The sequence below is a fragment of the Halichoerus grypus genome, chromosome 1 (assembly GCF_964656455.1).
Source record: "Halichoerus grypus chromosome 1, mHalGry1.hap1.1, whole genome shotgun sequence".
Classification (NCBI taxonomy): Eukaryota; Metazoa; Chordata; class Mammalia; order Carnivora; family Phocidae; genus Halichoerus; species Halichoerus grypus.
This window is the reverse complement of record NC_135712.1, coordinates 95419132-95440660: the sequence shown is the minus strand read 5'-3', so window position 1 is coordinate 95440660 and position 21529 is coordinate 95419132. Positions and strand designations below refer to the sequence as shown.

General features: G+C 38.9%; 1 non-coding gene across 1 annotated transcript; it reads right to left on the bottom strand.

The window, feature by feature from the left end:
- Window positions 1-338: 338 nt before the first annotated feature.
- LOC118548708 (U6 spliceosomal RNA) lies at window positions 339-442 on the bottom strand. The gene has a single exon (XR_004923715.1). It is a non-coding gene; the product is annotated as a U6 spliceosomal RNA (small nuclear RNA).
- Window positions 443-21529: the final 21087 nt, after the last annotated feature.

The window sequence follows — 21529 nt, the reverse complement described above, 5'->3', positions numbered from 1 at the left end:
AAGGTATGTCCTCCTATTTATCCAGGCTGCCTGTATATTATTGTCCCACTGTTTACTTTAATATGTTTTTTCCATGCAAATTCAATGTCTCATTCCTTTATTGGGAAGGTACTATCATACTGTTGAACTTGGTAGCTAGTCAATCAAAGATTCACTTAATAAATTAACCCTACAGATACTGATTGAACACCTTCTGTGTATAAAGTAAAACAGTAGCTGCTGAGGTAAAGACAAAAGTAAATTAATCACAGACCTAATTCTCCTAAAGTTAACAATCAAGTGGCAGAGATGGTGACAAGACATATAATTTGGTGCCCGAGTAAAACATTGAGAAGAAAATGGAGGAGGAGAAAGTGAAATTCTTACGTGTCATCCTTGTGCAGGGCCATGCTAGTCTGCTCAGTATTGGTCCAATTTAGTATATGTGCTGCCAGAGAGAGCAGGAAAGTGAAATTTTTAGATACTGAAACTTCCTAATTTACCATTAAGGCAGAATTTACATAATTACACGGGTTCCACTGCAAAAAACTCTGAATTTTCTTATTTAAACATTTACTACATCTCTCATTCATTTATTTCACATACCATTATTTATTGAGCGCCTCCTGTGTGGACAATATTGCATAAGGTTATGTCAGAATACAGAAGTGATGTATTATCTAAAAATAAAATATTTAGAGACTTCAGGGTTGCTATTTTTCATAGAGATGCTTTTATAGCTTGGCCCAGAATTTTCTAGAGGGCTTAAGCTGACTTTCATAGAAACTACCTTTTATATTGTACTTAACATTTTTTACATCATTTTTTATCTTAATGTTAAAATCTTAAAGTTCATGTTTTTGGACTTTCATTTCAAAAGGTCTTTGTATTAATGGGAGAAGCCAGGATTTCTGGTAGTAAACAACAGCACAAAAAAGTCATCATACACCTGTGAATCTTAGCATTTATCCAGTAGACTGTGTTAGAAATGATAATATATAAAGCAGAGGTCTAATTCTTCCAACTGGCAACAGATATCAAGTCATAAGTCCAATTATTCTTTACAGTTCACCAAATATTCTTGGGTCTTGAAGAAGATAACCAAAAAGTGACAAATGCACATTGTTCACATTATTTTGATGATATATAAGATATTTCACAAAGTTCACACTATAAGGTATTAATTTCTTTTAGTGGTGGCAAAATATACTCAGATATGAAAATGCCCACCTAAAAATGCATATGCCAGTTATATTCACTTTAGTAATGGCCATGAGTTAATAATTAATTTGCATCGAATGAATTAAAACACAAGAGAAAATTATTTCATATTAAAAAGAGAAGTGCTGCTCATAGAAAAATGCTATGGGAAAAATATTCAATATTATACTCAAATGTTGATGCATGAGGAGTGAATACAAAATGTACAAAAGTGCAGGGACTCTGAATCCCATGTGTCCATTTTCAGGAAGCCACTGTAGGATGTGCTTGGTAAAATGTGGTGGTAAAACAAGAAAAAGGTAGACTGGTGCCTAAAATAGGGGATCCAAAACAAGAAAGCCAAAAAGTGGAGACCCACCAGGACAGCCATGCCTTAGTCTAGAAAGCAGCTAGTACAGACTGAAACAGGCAGAGGGGTAAAATCTCCAAATGATCAGATTTTTTGAACATTTGAAAAGATAGTAATGAGTATTTGAGTGATCCGACAGAGGTAGATTGAAAAGGTATATTGAAGATCAAACGAAAAAGATGGGAGCAAAGCAATTAACTCTAAGTAAGGAAAAGACTGAAAAAAGATAAAGTATAATAATAATATCTACCTCATTTGTTAATACACAATATCTACACAGTAAAACTGACCAATGATTTAAGCAAATGTTTTACAAAGATATTGGGAAGATAGAGGAAGGGAAGAGAGGTGAACATAAAAGAGAAATATATAATCAGTAGGTACTATCTACATATGATAAAGAAAAAGTTATATGTATGTATAATTTGTATATGGAGGAGGGGGGAAATATCAGACAAATCAACTAAAGTTGTTGAAAGCAAATGTGTCTGGGTAATGGACTAGAAAGGAACAAAGGTAGAGAGGTGTCTGATGTTTATTATAACTCTTTCACTTTTAAAACCTTTGTGGATAGCATTTTGATAAAAATCTTTGAATTTTTTTTAAAGAAAGAACGCGTGCGCGTGCGCGCACGCGCACACACGAGCTAAGGGGGGAGGGGCAAAGGGGGAGAGAGAGAATCTAAAGCAGGCTTTCCAACCAGCATGGAGCCCCTATGGGGATCTATGTCACAACCCTAAGATCATGACCTGACCCAAAAACCAAGAGTTGGACATTTGACTGAGCCACTCAGGCACCCCCAAATCTTTGAATATTTTTAAATTAATATTCAAATATTTTAAATTTGCAAATAACAAAATTCATTCTGCCTAATCTAAGTAGAGAAACAATTTGTTAAAGAATACAAGGGAAATCATAGTTTCATTAAATGGGTTAGTGAAACAGGGGAGAGGCTGTGTATCCAGCAACACACAAGATTTGGCCCATTAAAGACATTCCTCCTAAAGCCAAATGCTACAAATCCCAGCTACCACCCATTCCAGAAGAATGGATGCTACCTACTCAGGTTGCTTACTTTTGGATCAGTCTTACAGATTGTGAATGACAGAATATGGATTCCCTCCTTTCAGCCTATGGCCAAAGGAGTCTAGAAAAGTGAGTTTTCTGGATTCTCCTTTAAAGAGGCAAAAAAGAAAAGTATGGGAAATTATCAAGATGTAGCGAAGTTATACAAAAGATACCAGATAGCTAAAAATGACAAATGTTTGCTACACATAGATAAATCAATTCCTTTCCTAGAATGTATGCTCTCTGTCATCAATAATTAACCATTTAAATACCAGAATCATTGGTCATTACAAAAAAAAATTTCTAAGGTGTTATAATTCTAGATTGGAAACTTCTGGGAATATATTAGGTTATCAGTTGCTGTGGGGAGCTAGATATATCAGAGCACAATTTATACAGAGATGTGAGTATAGATTCTAGGCCTGATTATGAGAAAGCAAGTGTGAACAAGCAGCTGAGAAACATTTGGTTAAATGGAAAGGTGTAGAAGACTGAGTAAAAAACTCAACATCTTGGAGAAGAGTTACAAATTCTGTCACAAGAATGGTTTTCTACTGTTACTGTTAACTTTTCCTCTTCTACATACGACGCACCGAAAATTATTTTTATTGCAGTTGGAATTTGAGCATCTTAAGTATATGTTTTGGTGATTATATTTTTCTTTAGCTGAAATTATCATAAATTTCTTCACTTATTAGCAGCAATTATGTGATAGTCAAGTATATTAGGAAGTAAACATGTTGATTTGTCTCCAGGGTAACCTATGCACAATTGGAGACAGGTGAAGACATAAATAACTAGATAGATAATGTTATAATTATATAGAATAAGAATTGGAATTGTTATTTGTTGAAATAAGAGTCAAGGTTTCATTTACTAAGCTGAGTCAACATAATACCAGGAAATTAGACTAGCCCAACAATCCAAAATTATATATGTAACAACTCCCAAGAATATTATCACTTTAAAATTCTTGAGATACATTAGCCCTTCAAGACAGAATCAAAGAACATAGACATCTCAAGAGACCATCTAATCCAGTTACACTCTACTTCTAGTCAAGATTACGGTAGTCATTGATTCCCAAAATGTACATTATGGTAATAAAGTTAGAGTTGATGTAGTATATTACATCCTCATTTTACTGATTATAAAACCAAAAATCTTAGAATTGGAAAATGTATGCCCTCATTTTTATAAGTGAAAAGTTCAGAAAGTAAAAGCAGTATGAAGAAATTCACATTGAATGGAAGAAAACATTCTATTTTTATTTTTTTATTTTATTATGTTATGTTAGTCAGCATACAATACATCATTAGTTTTTGATGTGGTGATCCACGATCCATTGTTTTCGTATAACACCCAGTGCTCCATGCAGAACCTGCCCTCCTTAATACCCATCACCGGGCTAACCAATCCCCCCTCCCCCCTCCCCTCTAAAACCCTCAGTTTGTTTCTCAGAGTCCATAGTCTCTCATGGTTCCATCTCTCCCTCCAATTCCCCCCCCGCATTTTTCCCTTCCTTTTCCTAATGTCCTCCATGCTATTCCTTATGTTCCACAAATAAGTGAAACCATATGATAATTGACTTTCTCTGCCTGACTTATTTCACTTAGCATAATCTCCTCCAGTCTCATCCATGTTGATGTAAAAGTTGGGTATTCATCTTTTCTGATGGCTGAGTAATATTCCATTGTATATATGGACCACATCTTCTTTATCCATTCATCTGTTGAAGGGCATCTCGGCTCTTTCCACAGTTTGGCTATTGCGGACATCGCTGCTATGAACATTGGGGTGCATATGGCCCTTCTTTTCACTACATCTGTGTCTTTGGGGTAAATACCCAGGAGTGCAATTGCTGGGTCATAGGGTAGCTCTAGTTTTAACTTTTTGAGGAACCTCCACACTGTTTTCCAAAGTGGCTGTACCAACTTGCATTCCCACCGACAGTGTAAGAGGGTTCCCCTTTCTCCACAACCTCTCCAACATTTGTTGTTTCTTTCCCTGTCCATTTTTGCCATTCTAACTGGGGTAAGGTGGTATCTCAGGGTGGTGTTGATTTGGATTTCCCTGATGGCTAATGATGATGAACACTTTTTCATGTGTCTGTTAGCCATTTGTATGTCTTCTTCAGAGAAGTGTCTTTTCATAGCTTCTGCCCACTTTTTGACTTGATTATTTGGTTTTTGGGTGTTGAGTTTGAGAAGTTCTTTCTAGATCTTGGATACCAGCCCTTTATCTGTAGTGTCATTTGCAAATATCTTCTCCCATTCTGTGGGTTGCCTCTTTGTTTTGTTGACTGTTTCCTTTGCTGGGCAGAAGCTTTTTATCTTGATGAAGTGCCAAAAGTTCATTTTTGCTTTTGTTTCACTAGCTTTTGGAGATGTATCTTGAAAGAAGTTGCTGTGGCCGATGTCAAAGAGGTTACTGCCTATGTTCTGCTCTAGGATTTGGATAGATTCCTGTCTCACATTGAGGTCTTTCATCCACTTTGAGTTTATCTTTGTGAATGGTGTTAGAGAATGGTCGAGTTTCATTCTTCTGCATGTGGCTGTCCAATTTTCCCAGCACCATTTATTGAAGAGACTGTCTTTTTTCCATTGCATGTTTTTTCCTGCTTTGTCAAAGATTATTTGACCATAGAGTTGAGGGTCCATATCTGGGTTCTCTATTCTGTTCCATTGGTCTAGATGTCTGTTTTTGTGCCAGTACCATGCTGTCTTGGTGATCACAGCTTTGTAATATAGCTTGAAATCGGGCATCGTGATGCCCCCAGCTTTGTTTTTCTTTTTCAGCATTTCCTTGGTGATTCGGGGTCTTTTCTGATTCCATACAAATTTTAGGATTGTTTGTTTCAGCGCTTTGAAAAATGTCATTGGAATTTTGATCAGGATGGCATTGAAGGTAAAGATTGCTCTGGGTAGCATAGACATTTTAACAATGTTTATTCTTCCGATCCATGAGCAGGGAATATTTTTCCATCTTTTTGTGTCTTCTTCAATTTCTTTCATGAGTGTTTTGTAGTTCCTAGAGTATAGATCCTTTACCTCTTTGGTTAGGTTTATTCCGAGGTATCTTATGGTTTTTGGTGCTATTGTAAATGGAATCGTTTCTCTAATTTCTCTTTCTACAGGTGCGTTGTTAGTGTATAAGAAAGCAACTGATTTCTGTGCATTGATTTTGTATCCTGCCACATTACTGAATTGCTGGATGAGTTCTAGTAATTTGGGGGTGGAGTCTTTTGGGTTTTCCACATAAAGTATCCTGTCGTCTGCAAAAAGAGAGTTTGACTTCTTCTTTGCCAATTTGAATACCTTTTATCTCTTTTTGTTGTCTGATTGCTGTTGCTAGGACTTCTAGTACTATGTTGAACAATAGTGGTGAGTGTGGGCACCCTTGACGTGTTCCTGATCTTAAGGGAAAGGCTCTCAGCTTTTCCCCATTGAGGATGATATTCACTGTGGGTTTTTCATAGATGGATTTTATGAGCTTGAGGAATGTTCCCTCTATCCCTATACTCTGGAGAGTTTTAATCAGGAAAGGATGTTGTATTTTGACGAATGCTTTTTCTGCATCAATTGAGAGGACCATATGGTTCTTCTCCCTCCTCTTATTAATGTGTTCTATCACATTGATTGATTTGCGAATGTTGAACCACCCTTGCATGCCAGGGATAAATCCCACATGGTCGTGGTGGATGATCCTTTTAATGTATTGTTGGATCCTATTAGCTAGGATTTTGTTGAGGATTTTGGAATCCATATTCATCAGGGATATCCGTCTGAAATTCTCCTTTTTGATGGGGTCTTTGCCTGGTTTGGGGATTAAGGTAATGCTGGCCTCATAGAATGAGTTTGGAAGTTTTCCTTCTGTTTCTATTTTTGGAAACAGCTCAGAAGAATAGGTATTATTTCTTATTTGAAGGTTTGGTAGAATTGCCCAGGGAATCCATCAGGCCCTGGACTCTTGTGTTTTGGGAGGTTTTTGATCACTGCTTCAATCTCGTTACTGGTTATTGGCCTATTCAGGTTGTCAATTTCGTCCTATTTCAGTCTTGGCAGCTTATAGGTTTCCAGGAAGGCCTCCATTTCATCCAGATTGCTCAGTTTATTGGCATATAGTTGTTGGTAATAATTTCTAATAATCGTTTCTATTTCCTTGGTGTTAGTCGTAATCTCTCCCCTTTCATTCATAATTTTATTAATTTGGGTCCTTTCTCTTTTCTTTTGGATAAGTCTGGCCAATAGTTTACTGATCTTAATTCTTTCAAAGAACCAACTTCTAGTTTCGTTGATCTGATCTACTCTGTTTCTGGTTTCTAATCCATTGATCTCTGCTCTAATTTTAATTATTTCTTTTCTAATGCGTGGCTTAGGCATCGTTTGTTGCTTTTTCTCTAGTTCTTTAAGGTGTAGAGTTAGTTGGTGAATTCGGGATTTTTCTATTTTTTTGAGTGAGGCTTGGATGGCTGTGTTATTCCCACTTAGGACTGCCTTTGCAGTATCCCATAGGTTTTGGACCGATGTGTTTTTGTTCTCATCTGTTTCCATGAATTGTTTAAGTTCTTCTTTGATTTCCTGGTTGACCCAACCATTCTTGAGCAGAGTGGTCTTTAGCTTCCAAGTGTTTGAATTTCTGCCAAATTTTTTCTTGTGATTGAGTTCCAGTTTTAGAGCATTGTGGTCTGAGAATATGCAGGGAATAATCTCAATCTTTTGGTATTGGTTGAGACCTGATTTGTGACCCAGTATGTGGTCTATTCTGGAGAAAGTTCCATGCGTGCTCAAGAAGAATGAGTATTCTGTTGTTTTAGGGTGGAATGTTCTGTAAATATCTATGAGGTCCATCTGGTCCAATGTATCATTCAAAGCTCTTGTTTCCTTGTTGATTTTCTGCTTACATGATCTGTCCATTGCTGAGAGTGGAGTATTGAGGTCTCCTACAATTAACATATTGTTATCAATATGACTCTTTATTTTGGTTAACAGTTGGCTTATGAAGATGGCTGCTCCCATGTTGGGGGCATAGATATTTACAGTTGTTAGATCTTCTTGTTGGATAGACCCTTTAAGAATGATATAGTGTCCTTCTGTGTCTCTTATTACAGACTTTAGTTTAAAATCTAATTTGTCTGATATAAGAATTGCTACCCCAGCTTTCTTTTGAGGTCCACTGGCATGGAAGATGGATCTCCATCCCTTCACTTTCAGTCTGGATGTATCTTTAGGTTCAAAATGAGTCTCTTGTAGGCAGCATATGGATGGGTCCTGTCTTTTTATCCAATCTGCAACCCTGTGCCGTTTTATGGGAGCGTTTAGGCCATTCACGTTGAGAGTGATTATTGAAAGAAATGAATTAATTGTCATCATGTTGCCTGTGAAGACATTGTTTTTATAGATTGTCCCTGTAAATTTCTGTTGTATACCACTCTTGGGGTCTTTCTCCTTTTATAGAACCCCCCCTTAATATTTCTTGCAGGGCCGGCTTAGTGGTCACATATTCTTTCAGTTTCTGCCGGTCGTCGAAGCTCTGCATCTCTCCATCCATTCTAAATGAAAGCCTTGCCGGATAAAGTATTCTTGGCTGCATGTTCTTCTCATTTAGTACCCTGAATATGTCTTGCCAGGCCTTTCTGGCTTGCCAGGTCTCTGTGGATAGGTCTGACGTTATTCTGATGTTCCTCCCTCTGTACGTAAGGAATCTCTTCCCCCTAACTGCCCTTAAGATGGTTTCCTTGGTTCTAAGATTTGCAAGTTTTACTATTACATGCCGGGGTGGTGGCCTGTTTTCCTTGATCTTAGGAGGGGTCCTCTCTGCCTCTAGGACTTGAATGTTTGTTTCATTCCCCAGATTAGGGAAGTTCTCAGCTATGATTTGCTCAAATACATCTTCTAGTCCTCTCTCTCTCTCCACTCCCTCTGGGATTCCTATTATTCTGACATTGGAACGCTTCATGGTGTCACTTATTTCTCTGATTCTATTTTCATGGATTCTGAGTTGTTTTTCCCTGGCCTCCTCTTTTCCCTTTTTATCTATTATATTGTCTTCCAGGTTGCTTATTCGTTCTTCTGCCTCAGTTACCCTAGGTGTTAAATTATCTAGATTGGATTGGATCTCATTGATAGCATTTTTAAGTTCTGCCAATTCACCTTTTATTTCTGCCCTTAGAGACTCTATGAGGCCATTAATTGATTTCTCCATTCTAGCCTTTGTCTTCACAATTGCTAGCCTGAATTCCATCTCCGACATCTTGGTTATATCTGCATCCATTTGTAAATCTGCAGCATAAGTCATAATCTCTGAGTCTTTTCTATTTTGGGGGCTCCTCCTCCTAGTCATTCTGTTGATGGGTGTTTGAGGGAATGTATAGAGTCCAAATTATCGACCAGAACCCAAGCAAGATGCACCTGTTTTCTTGGGACCTTAGGGTTGCTGGCCTCTTGTTTCCTCAGCCTGTCTTCTCGGGGAAGGGCCTGCTGCGCTGTTTCTCAGGCAGCCCTGTTTGGGTGGAGTTGCCCTGCGCCCCTGTGGCAGGGGATGGGCTCAGCGGGAATCAGTTTTGGGGGCTTTTGTTCTCTGGCGCCTTTCCCTGGTGGCTTTCCGTGTCTCTTCCACGAGTCAGAGCAGAAGAGACTGTTTCCAACCCTCTGCCTCAGAGCAGAGATCGCAGTCTATTCTTCAGTGACCTCTCCAGGCCACACTGTCTCCGTTTCTGTCCGTGCTGCTATAAACTGCAGCGTCCCGGGTTGTGCGCCCCTCCGTAGCACTCCCAGCCCTGCCTCCACGTCCGGGCACGTCTCTGCCCTTTGTGCTTCTAAAACCGCCAGCCGCTCCCAGTTCGCATGCACACAACCCCTCCGCTCCAGGTTACCGCCCCGGGGGCTGCCCTAAAGTCCTTTCCCTGCTGCTACCGGTCTGCGTCCCCAGCACGTGAGGCTGTCACTCACCAGCGGTGTAGGATCCCCACGGCCAGGCACCCTCCCGCTACCGTTTATCCTCCGATATCTGCCCGAGGAATCAGGGCTCCCCGCTTCATACCTCAAAACCAACTGCCTGCGATATTCTGTTTGTAGAGATCCAGATCTTCTTACATCTCAGGCTGGTTTCGTGGGTGCTCAGAGTGGTCTGGTAGATATCCAGCTCAATTCTGGGGACCAGTTGAAATAGGGTCCCCTACTCCTCCGCCATCTTTCCCCCCTCCCCCTGGAAGAAAACATTTTAGAACACAGATATCTTGGTGTTGAACTTTGAGCCAGAATATCATTTCAGACAGTGTACATGTCCTTAAGTACTACACTCTACTGCCTCTTAACAAAGGAGAAGTGTGGTTATTGAGTATCAGAAGTCCAATTGCAAGTATAATAAAAGATATGTAAATTAAAATAAGAGGAAATTATGGTTCTCAGTTGATTCTTGTTATTTGTAGTAGTTACATTTTTTTTTAAAGATTTTATTTATTTATTTGACAATGAGAGACAATAAATTTGACAATTTATTTATTTGACTCTCCCACAAGCAGGGAGAGTGGCAGGCAGAGGGAGAGGGAGAAGCAGGATCCCCCCTGAGCAGGGAGCCCAATGCGGGGCTTGATCCCAGGACCCTGGGATCATGACCTGAGCCCGATGGCAGACACTTAACCTACTGAGCCACCCAGGAGCCCTAGTAGTTAAATTTTTTAAAAAGATTTTCTTTCTTTCTTTGAGAGAGACAAGCAAGCACAAGCAGGGCGAGGGGCAGAGGAAGAGGGAGAAGCAGACTCTCCGCTGAGCAGGGAGCCTGACATGGGGCTCGATCCCAGGACCCTGGTTTCATGACCTGAGCCAAAGGCAGACACTCAACTGACTGAGCCCCCCAGACACCCCGGCAGTAGTTACATTATATAAAGAACGTGTGAACACTGAATTAGTGAATACTGAGCCATTGCTCCAAGGGAAAATACAAGATTAGGTTTCTGAAAGCTTTTGGTTACAACTTTTCTTCAACTGAGAAATTTATAATGTTTAATTATATGCAACATTTGTTTAATTATATGCAGTATTTCTGTAGAATAAAACACTAGCTGAGAAGGTTTACCATGATCCTCACCCTGGTAACATGAACATAAATATCTTTGGCTTTCAGCCTCACAACAATGCTATCAAGCATGGGTGGCTGTTGTTTTGTTTTGTTTTGTTTTTAACCAGTCATCATCTCATGAATCCCTGTATTTAGCCTCCTTTCCGTCCTTTCCATAACTTCATCATAAGCTATAGATGTTACTTCAGCACTTTCCACAGCAGCCTCATGTACAGATCAGAGAATTTGCTCTCCCTTTTTCTGGATAGACCATGCTGTTTCGTTAACATTGAACTCACAGGCTGTAGCACTATAACTCATGCCTATATGAAATTAATCTAACACAGGTATTTTCTCCAGAAGGCACATCACAATTTCTTTCCATACACATAAAAAACCAAAAAACAAAACAACAACAACAAAAAGGATATAGCACTTTAGCACAGTGCTTGGGGGCCATTTTGAACAACAAAATTACCAAAACAAGCCCCAAAATGCAAAACTTGTGGCAATAAATTGACCATGAAAAAAGACACTTGAGAGCTAAAGCAAGAATGCGGAGTGTTGCCTTGCTTGTCCTCAACTGGGTATGGCTTTTCACTATTCGGCACATGTGCACAAATGACCAGGAAAGTGCTGTTTGACTTTGAGGTTACAAATAAAGTCTAATGAGTAAGCAAATTCGCAAATGCAGAATTCATGAGTAATTAAGGACCTACTGTATATTGACCAAGATTTCAAAAGAATGACAAGACTAGTGTGGCCAGAACAGAGGACAGGGACGTACTCCACTGGCGTGTGCCTTCTGAATTGGAAAAGAATTTTCAGAGGTCAACTTGGAAAGAGGAATCCAAACATTTTTAAATTGTTCACATGATCAATTTCATGTGTCAACCTAATTGGGCCACAGGGTATCCCAATGTTTGGTCAATCATTATTCTGGATGTGTCTATGAAGGTGTTTTTGGAGGAGATAAACATTTAAATTGGTACACGGAGTAAAGCAGATTGTTCTCTCTAATGGGGGCTGGGGGTGAAGATGGTGCTCATCCAATCAGTTGAAGCCCTGAATAGAACAGAGAGGCTGACCCTCCCCTGAGTAGGACAGAATTCCTCCTGTCTCGCGGTCTTTAAAGTAAGATATCCATTTTTTTCTTGCCTTTGGACTCGAACTGAAATATTGACTCTTCTTGTGTCTCAAGCCTCTAGGCCCTCTGACTGGAACTACACCATTAGCTCTCCTGGGTCTCCAGCTTGCTGAGCCACCCTACAGATCTTGAGACCTCTCAGTCTCCATAATCCTGTGAGCCAATTTCTTAGAATCAATTTATTTCTCTATGTGCATCCTATTGGTTCTGTTTCTTTGGAGAACTCTAATACACAGGCTTTGTCAATGGAATTGTACTTCTAGGAATATATCTTGATAAACTAATCAGCAATAGATAGATAGATAGATAGATGTATATGCCTGTATCTTTTCTATAATGAGAGGTTTATGGGACTACTACAATAGCAACAAATTGCAAGAGCCTAAACATCACAAAAAAGTTTCTGTACATTATATTATGCCACGATAAAAAAAATTATGATATGGATATATCTATTTAGATAAAAAGGCACTTACAAAATATTAAGTTAAAAATGATTACTAGGCAAAAAAAAAGGTTACTAGGCACCATACAAAATGGAATTACATTTTTAAAATATATGTAAATGGACATGTGTAGAAAAAAGTCTTAACAGAAGTGATTATCTTGAGTGGCAGGATTTTGGATGATTCTATTTTTATTACCTACTACATACCTATATTTTTAAATTTTTCTATAATGAACATATAATATTGTGGGAAGGAAAGGAAAGGAAAGGAAAGGAAAGGAAAGGAAAGGAAAGGAAAGGAAAGGAAAGGAAAGGAAAGGAAAGGAAAGGAAAGGAGGAAGGAAGGAAGGAAGGAAGAAAGAAAGAAGGAAAGAAGGAAGGAAGGAAGGAAGGAAGGAAGGAAGGAAGCAAGCAGGCAGGCAGGCCATGATGGACAAAAGGCTTGATGACATAGTAGAAAGAACTCTAGATTTGGTGTTTGGTGACCTGGGTTCTAAACCTAGCTCCTCACTAATTTGAGACAGTAGCTTAACTACCCTGGTCCTCATTTTCTCATCTATAATATTGTGGAACTGAAATAACTACTTTTTAAGGGCTCTCCCGCACCATAGCCAATCTTCCTTGGGTTCATGTCTCTTTGGATTCTTTGACAAGGGTTCTAAATGTTGATACCCTCATGATCTCAACTCCAGAATCTGAGGGGGCACAACAGGAATGATTTCTGCACATGGGCTGTTGGGACATTCCCAACTTGTGGCTCTAACCCTAACTTGGCTCAAACTTGACTTGTGATACTAGAGGGGAGAGACATAGATCAGATGTAAGATTCTAATTATCAAGTTGCATTGTCCAAGTGTCCTAGAGAAAGAGATAGTATATAGTAAAAAACAAAAAACACACACACAACAAACAAACAAAAAAACCTCATGGATGTTGGTGTTTGCATTCCCACTTAAGCCCTTACTAATTCTGAGGAAGGTTTTCCTCACCAGTAAAAAAGAGACTGTTCTATATACTTCAAGACTTTTTTTGAGTTCTAAATTTTTCAAGGTATATAAAGTGCATAGGACAAAATAGGCACTAGGAAAAAAAATAATCTTTTCCTTTTCTTCTTCCTTTCACAGATGACACATTCTAGAATCAGGTAAATTCTGAGGAAAATGGGGGAAGGACAATGAGGTTTTGTTTTGTTTTGTTTTTTTTCATAATTGTCTTAGGAGCTAGAGGTAATCTTGTTCTACCTAATGATTACATTAGACAGTTGATAAATTATAACACACAATGAATATGTTGTCATAGCAGTAAAAAAATAAAATTTAAAAAAGCAAGTTAAGCAATAAGAGACAAGAAATAAGGATTTAATCTTGGGATCCAATTTGGAACACAATTAAGGTGATGGAGGAGACTAATATTTCATTCATCTAATAAAATATCGCCAGGCTTGGTAGTGATTAGATGCAGAGTCATTTCCTGGCCCCTCTAATAGATAATAGTTCTGACCCTGTGTCCTTTTTAACAAAGTGCCAGAGGAACAGCTTTGTATACTCCAAGAGGAAAACAAATCACACCTTGTCTGACCTACATGGTTCCTGGATTCTACCCACCAAAGTAGTAACGTAGTTTGACCTTATTTTACTCAAGAATCCTGGTGGGATCTCAAGATAAGAGGTTATTGTTTTATCTTGAAAACTAATTCTATTTAGAAAGAGAGTTAGGTAAACTCATGTTGTTGTGTAACTACGAACAAATTATGAGGCGTCTTACCAACTCAATGAATCTTAGTTTTTGCACAGTGAAGAAATCACTTGGTCATCCAAAGAGATGATCTCCTAAATGTTCTTCTGTTCTCTGATCCCGTTCTGATGTCTGATTACCTCTAAATTCCCTAAAGGTGCAGCTCCCCAACTGTGTGCCAAGTCACCTCAAGGGAAGGCAGAAAATTCACAGGGGAGCTATGGATATTCTATATTTTTTAAGGGAAACACACTGATACTTAGTGTCTATCAGATGATAGACTGAGTTAATTTTCAGACCCAGTAACATTGAATGACGTATCTTTTAGAAGCTGGGTTTTCTGCAGTTGCTGTGATAAAAAGGGGAGATGAACCATGAGAGACTATGGACTCTGAGAAACAAACTGAGGGTTCTAGAGGGGAGGATGTGGGGGATGGGTTAGCCTGGTGATGGGTATTAAGGAGGGCACATATTGAATGGAGCACTGGGTGTTATATGCAAACAATGAATCATGGAACACTACATCAAAAACTAATGATGTAATGTATGGTGATTAACATAACATAATAAAAGAAAAGAAAAGAAAAACTAAAAGAAAAGCAAGCACCACACAAAAATTTATGGGGAACAGGATATAAAGGTAGTGGTGTCCAATTTCAAGAATGATATAGGATATTTTTTATTTTAATTTACATGTATTATTTTTTCAAATGGCTACTGAGTTGTGAGGACATAAACACTTATGAAATGGTTTGGATCTAACTACTTAATACACTGAACTGTCAGGTATTTCTTCTGTCCTAAGAATGCTGTGGAAAATGATAAAGAAAAAAAGAAACGAAACAAAACAAAACAAAACAAAACCCAGAGACACTGAGGCCCCATGAACAGAAAAAGTCTGGCAACCTCTGCCCGCAGCCCTCTTCTACCTTCTCAACTTAGCTCAGGCCAATATTTTATCTTTCAAATGCTTATCTATCACAATAAACTGTTCAAGGAGCCTGGGGAGATGGGTGTTCTTTTCCTTAAGGCAGGGAAAGTTAGGGGCACCTGAGTGGCTCAGTCATTAAGCATCTGCCTTTGGCTCAGGTCATGATCCCAGGGTCCTGGGATCGAGCCCCGCGTCGGGCTCCCTGCTCCGCGGGAAGCCTGCTTCCCCCTCTCCCTGCTTGTGTTCCCTCTTTCACTTTGTCTCTCTCTGTCAAATAAATAAATAAAATCTTTAAAAAAAAAAAGGCAGGGAAAGTTAAAATACGTTTGAGGTCATTAAGATCTTTTCAACCTATTGAAAAATACCTGTTATAGCTCATGTTAAATATTTGTCACCTGAGGACAACAATCTGTTCTTTCCAATTCTCAACTGGCCTTAGCCTCCTGTCTTCTTGCCAAACGTATTAGATGGCTGATGGCTTGATTTCCAAAATCAGTATGCTTTGGGGTTGCCCTCTGTATGTGCTTATTTCCAGCAATGTTTATTCTGTCTGACCTGCTTTCTGCATTTCTCCAAACATATCTCCATATCTCATAAATATACTATTTCAGTTCTGATCACATTGCAACTTGCAAGCACCCTAAAATAATTATTTCTTTTTCTCCAGTTTAAACTGGAAAGCTGGGAAATAAATATTCAGACTTTATCAGTTACTCATATTAAAAGTAAGGCACAGACATTCCCATTTATAATTGCATAGTGAAGATCCCCAAGAACCTGTTGGAAGCCTTTTCTTTCTTTTCTCTATATTCATTCTGTCTGGGAGAATTCCTCCCATCTCAGTGCTACTGCAGCATAAGATCTATGTAGATGGCTCCCACATTCCTATCTCCTCCTTTATCTTGTTTCTGAATTGCAGCCACACATTCCAAATTACCTAGATATTCCCCAGGCCTCCAAAACATCATGTGCCCCAAATGTACTCACCCACTTTCCTCTCATACTACTCTTCCTTCCTCATTCTTTTACAACCAACTCAGGCTCCAAATTTGGTTACCTTTTACTCTTCTTTCTAGCTGTGCATCTTCTCTTCATCCTCTAGTCCCCCTGCAACTTCACTGGTTCAGGCTTTTATTTCTTCTTACTCCAGTTCATTCCTTAACAAAGCAGCTAGATCATTTGCTAAATTCAAATAGGCCCATGTTACTTTGCCCCTGCCAGCTTTGTTGAGATATAGTTCACATATAATACTGTGTAAGTTTGAGATATACAAAGTCATGATTCGATATATGCATATATGGCAAAATGATTACCACGATAAGGTTAGTTAACACATCTACCACTACACATGGTTACAACTGTGTGTGCGTTGAGAACTTTCAAAATCTACTTAATCCACTTTCCAATTTGAGAAGCCAAAAGAAGGGTACATCCCTTCAAGGGATGTTTGTACCCTTCAACCACCTTCACCCATTCCCTCACCCCTCACCCCCTTGCAGCCACCAATCTGTTCTCTCTGTAAGTTTGGCATTTTTAGATTCCACATATAAGTGGTATTATACAGTATTTGTCTTTCTCTGTCTGACTTACTTCACTTAGCATAATGCCTTCCAGGTCCATCCATGTTGGCACAAATGGCAGGATTTCCTTCTCTTAATGGCTGAATAATATTCCACCGTTTCTATATACCACCTCTCCCTTATCCATTCATCCACTGATGGACACTTAGGTTGTTTCTATGTCTTGGCTATTGTAAATAATGCTGCCATGTCACTTTTGGAATTTAGCCTTCCATGCTATGGCCTTGGATGATTTGACCCCTGCTTGTGTCATAAGTTTCCTCTGTAGCCTCTTAGCATCTTCTCTTATCACAGCTCTGGCCTTCTTTTGGCTTCTTAAATATTCATGGCTTTTCCCCAAATCAGACTCTATATAATGCTATTCCTGACCTGAAAAATTCCAATTTTGGCCTTCTCCACCTTTTAAATGTGGCATAGCATTAGGTTTAAGTTGATCTTTGCTTAAATTCTATCTTCTTCTATAGGAGTTCCACATGCAAGGCAACGTAGGTCAACTCCCACTCACCCACCACTGCCCCACTCTGCCTCCAGGAAAGAAAAAGTGCTCTCAGTTTAAGTTGTGCTCAAACTGGCTTCAAATTTGGAGGACACAACAGCTTAAATGTAAAGTTATGTTAGTATAATGACCCAAGTTAACCACAACAGTGAAAAACTCAAGTGCGCATTGATCATAAAAAATAAATAAATAAATAAATCTTAAAAAGTACTTGAAAAAAACATGAACACAATCTTTTGTTAAGCTTTCAATGGGAAGATCTTTCTTACCATGATTTGCAACTTAGAAACCAAGGAAAAATGTTCATACCTTGTCTTCATTAAATACTTGCTTTGTATATACTCCAATATATATTCAAGTATCTCCTTATTCATTCATTCATCAACACATATTTATTGAATCCCTGCTGCATTCTAGGCTTTGTGCCAGCTCCAGAGTCAATCCATTTTGAGGCAAGGGGCTGGCCTTCTTATTCTAGCATTAGTTGGTGATTAGCTGTGGGTTACCCCAGGGTTGGAAGGCACAAGTGTCACCTCCCAGACAGGATGCTCCAGATCTCCAAGGTCAGTCAGTATTTAGAGGAAGTGGCAGTTGTGAGCTCTTAGCCGTCAAAACTCATAACATCTGTGAGATGGGTACAACAGCCTTGAAAAGGCTATGTGAGACACCAACAGCTTCTACTACAAGGTGTAAATCAAAGAGTTGTAATCTTGGAAGCCCCAAAATGATACAACTCTGGGTGTAGACAAGAGTCTCATTAACATAAGTATTGCTGCAGGAGTGAATAAGGATATATTATATTGTGCAGAATTACTTTTAACTTGTTTTAACACAGTGGGCCAAGAATAGAAACAGTGGTATCCTCAGACTGGGGCCAACTGGATTAATCAGTTTCTATGTTGTCTCTCCTTGAGACATTTGGAAGCAAGTCTACCTTGGATCAAGTAAGCCTTTGGTGCTCTGGATTCATCTGGGGAACAAAACGGGATAATAAAACCTTTGAAAGTCAATTACAGGAGTGATTCAGATAATTTCATTAAAAAAAAAAAGAGTCATGATCACACTTGTACCCTTAAGCTAGTGAAGAGCGCTTACAAAGTATGGGTTGGAGAGGAGTTGCTTATGGGTGAGGTGTAGGAGAGGTCTTCTAAATCTGCTTCTCCCCTGCTTGTGGGGCTGAGAATTAATAACTTTGGAAAGGGGAAACTGTAATCAAGTATCAGGAAGTGTCCATCTTCAGGCCTAGAAATGGAATAGGAAATGCACAGGAAAGAGCTCCTTAGTGGTCTACCCACTAAGATGATTCTCTCCATTTGAGCAGAGATTGTTGACATCAAACACTGATGAATACTGAAGTAATTTAATAAAGATAATGTTAAATATTTTAAAACCAGAAATCTCACAATCTTTCTGAAGTTATGATAAGATTTACTTTTTTTTTCAGCACTAATAGTGATATTTGAAATTTGGTGAAAAGATACATAATGTTTTCTTAGGTCCATTTATTCTTGTTCTTGCTATTACAAAGCCTTGGTTTTGGTGTTTAAAAATATCTGGCTACTAGATAACAAATGGTTCATCAAGAACTCTTAGATTTTTAATTTTACTTATTTTTTGAACTATTATTTTTTGAATAAATTCATACGGTTCAAAACTCAAAAGCTGCAACATGGTAAATAGTGAAAGGCAGGGTTGTGTGGAGATGGCTCTCCCTGGCCCACAAGGGCCATTGTACACATCTCTTCCCAACCTTGTGTCCACTGACACCACACTGGTATCTTGAAAGAGGACATGTTGGGAGTATTGACACCATGGAAATTCGCAAGTACTACAAATCAAGTCCCCCCCTCCACCTCTACTGAGTTGTTGAACATTCACCAGAACACCACTGAGAACATTCTCCCCCCCACCCTCACTCTTCTACCCAGCCTAATTTTGCTCCCTACTTGCACTAACATTATTTAGGATTATTGGAATGTCTTTCCAAATATAGTTTTGGCATGTGTCAGCAGCATATTAAATGTAACAAAAATGAATATCTACTTATTTCTCCCTTTGGGAGACAAATAGCAACATTTCATACATGCTGTTCTGCCCTTTGATTGTTCACTTAACAAACTACCTTGGAGATCATTTTGTGGGGGTGAATATGGCGTTTCTCCCTCATTCATTTTTTTATGCAAGGTAGTCCACTGTACAGATGTGCTACAATTTTTATTTAATCCAACATATGAGCAGGTACATGGTTTTTCAACTTGGGAGGGATGTTCAGTGGTCAACCTACGCATTGGTCATTTCCCACACATGCAAAAGTATCTGCTGAATAAATTCCTAAAAGTAGAATTGTTGCATCTAAAGGCATGTGTATTTTAAATTTTGATGGAGAATGCCAAATCATGTTCCACAAACATTACTATTTGTACTCCTATCAGTGGCAAATGAAGTAAATATTTATAATTAAATCATAACCACCTTATCATATAGTCAATCTAAAGTTGTTCTCTGAGAGAAATCCTGTTTTCTATCATTCCTCAATAAATACAGGACAGATACAGGATGCTATTGTTTCATTAAGTGAAAAGCCTCCTTTGACTAAAAATCTCTTCTGTGAATTCTTTATTCTCACTAGGAGTGCTTTGTGCAAAATGGCTTCCCTCAAACCCTTAGGGAAAAAAAATTCGTAAGACTTGACACAAGAGAAATCTTTTATGTATTCACTTCTCCACATTCCTTTTCTATCTCATTATTGCCACACACAGAAAAAAGGATGAAATGATGTAGAGAACTTAAGTTAGGCAGTGATTTATCAGAAAGAGCAGGAACATGCATTGAAAATGCTCATCTTTAAAAATAAGAAGGAACAAGTTTTTAAAAATGACTTTACTGTACATCTAACAAAAGAATCAATATCTGGGTTTTGCAGGAGCAATCCCATAGTGAAAATAAAATCATTCACCCTTATAGCTTTAAACAACGAGTTTCTGGGCCTAAGGGAAAAAAGGGCATTTTCTAGAGAAGCTTTAAAAGAATAATGAGAAGTTAAAATTACTCATGTTCCACTTTTTTAAAGCACTTGTTTCTTGAAAATGAAATAATTAATGCGCCATTCCTAATGCCCAAAAGCCTTGAACAATTCTTCACAAAGTTTACTAAATAGTCAAGACTAAAGTAGATGTTAGCCAAGAAAAATAAAAGCAAGAGACAGAACTGCATTTCATAAAGTCTTATTTCTCTCGAAGACTTCAAGCAGGCAAAATGCCAATGGAGTTGTTAGAATAAGCTTTTCAAAAGCTACAGGCAGGAAACCAAAGAAAAGATACACAAAATTTTCTTTAAACGGAAATAAGATGAAATGCAAAGAGGGGAAAGTCAACATCTCCTAAACACCACTAGCCTTTAGGTTATGTCCCTCAAGCCTCTAGTTTAACCATATTTGGTGGTTTGGAAGTGTGTATCTGTTACAATGAAAAGAGGGGAAAAAAAAGAAAATGAAAAAGGAGACAAAGCTATGCATAGCATCCACTAATAGAAGCTGCTGCATTTCTCCCATCTGAAGGCACTTCCATGTTTGTTTAAATTAATACCCTCGCTGCTGGTTCTCCTAATCATGCTCATAGGCACACTGACTAGATATCTATGGTCCAGCCCCATGGGCAAAGCTCCCTATACAAGTGTATCTCACAAGATTGCTTTTATTGCAATGTGTGTTCAGTTCCTGCTTTCTACATATAAAAATGTATTTTAAAAAACTAGTCTGGAGCAGCTGAACCTCCAAGAGAAGTTCAGAAGCGGGAAGTCGAAAATGCAGATCTGAGACTCAGATACACATATATATATTTGGAACTCTTCAACATAAAGGTCACAGCCAAAACATGTGGTGAGGCAGAATAATGAAATAAAAATTACAAAGGAGAAAGAGCGAGTGAACAAATGAGCAGGGACCAAGAGGAATCGCGCTCCAGGGTCACTGCTATGTGGGCAAGTGGCTGGCAGAGACAGCCTCGCAGGGGGCTGCTTGTGCAACCTGAGCCCGTCACCAGTCCTCTCCCGGCTTCAATTTCCCCATTTGTAAATTGAGGAGCTGTCTGAATCTCATACGGTATGGGTCTCTGATTCTACACTCGTACGGGTGTGTGAAAGAAAGGAGGATGGGGCTGAAAGACATTACCAGGAAGGCTATTTCCTCCATCCCGTCTGACATGATCCTGGGCAGAAATCGTGCTACTCCCCAAATATCCTTCCATGCATCCCAGCCCTTTTGCACTAAGGTGGAGCCCTATGACTTGATCTGACCAATTAGCTGTGAGCAACTCTGTGTCATTTCTAGGCTGAAGCATAAAAGAGTCCACAAATGGCGTGGTCCATGCCTTGTGTACCCAGAAACTCTCAGGTAGTTCTTTCATGATTCACTGGTATGAGGAGGGCCTTTCAAAGCTGCTGTCAGTCCCACAGCCCTGGAGCCTCTTCCTGCCCTTGCTAAGTATGGCCACCATGGCATGTGGAATGCAGAGCCATGTC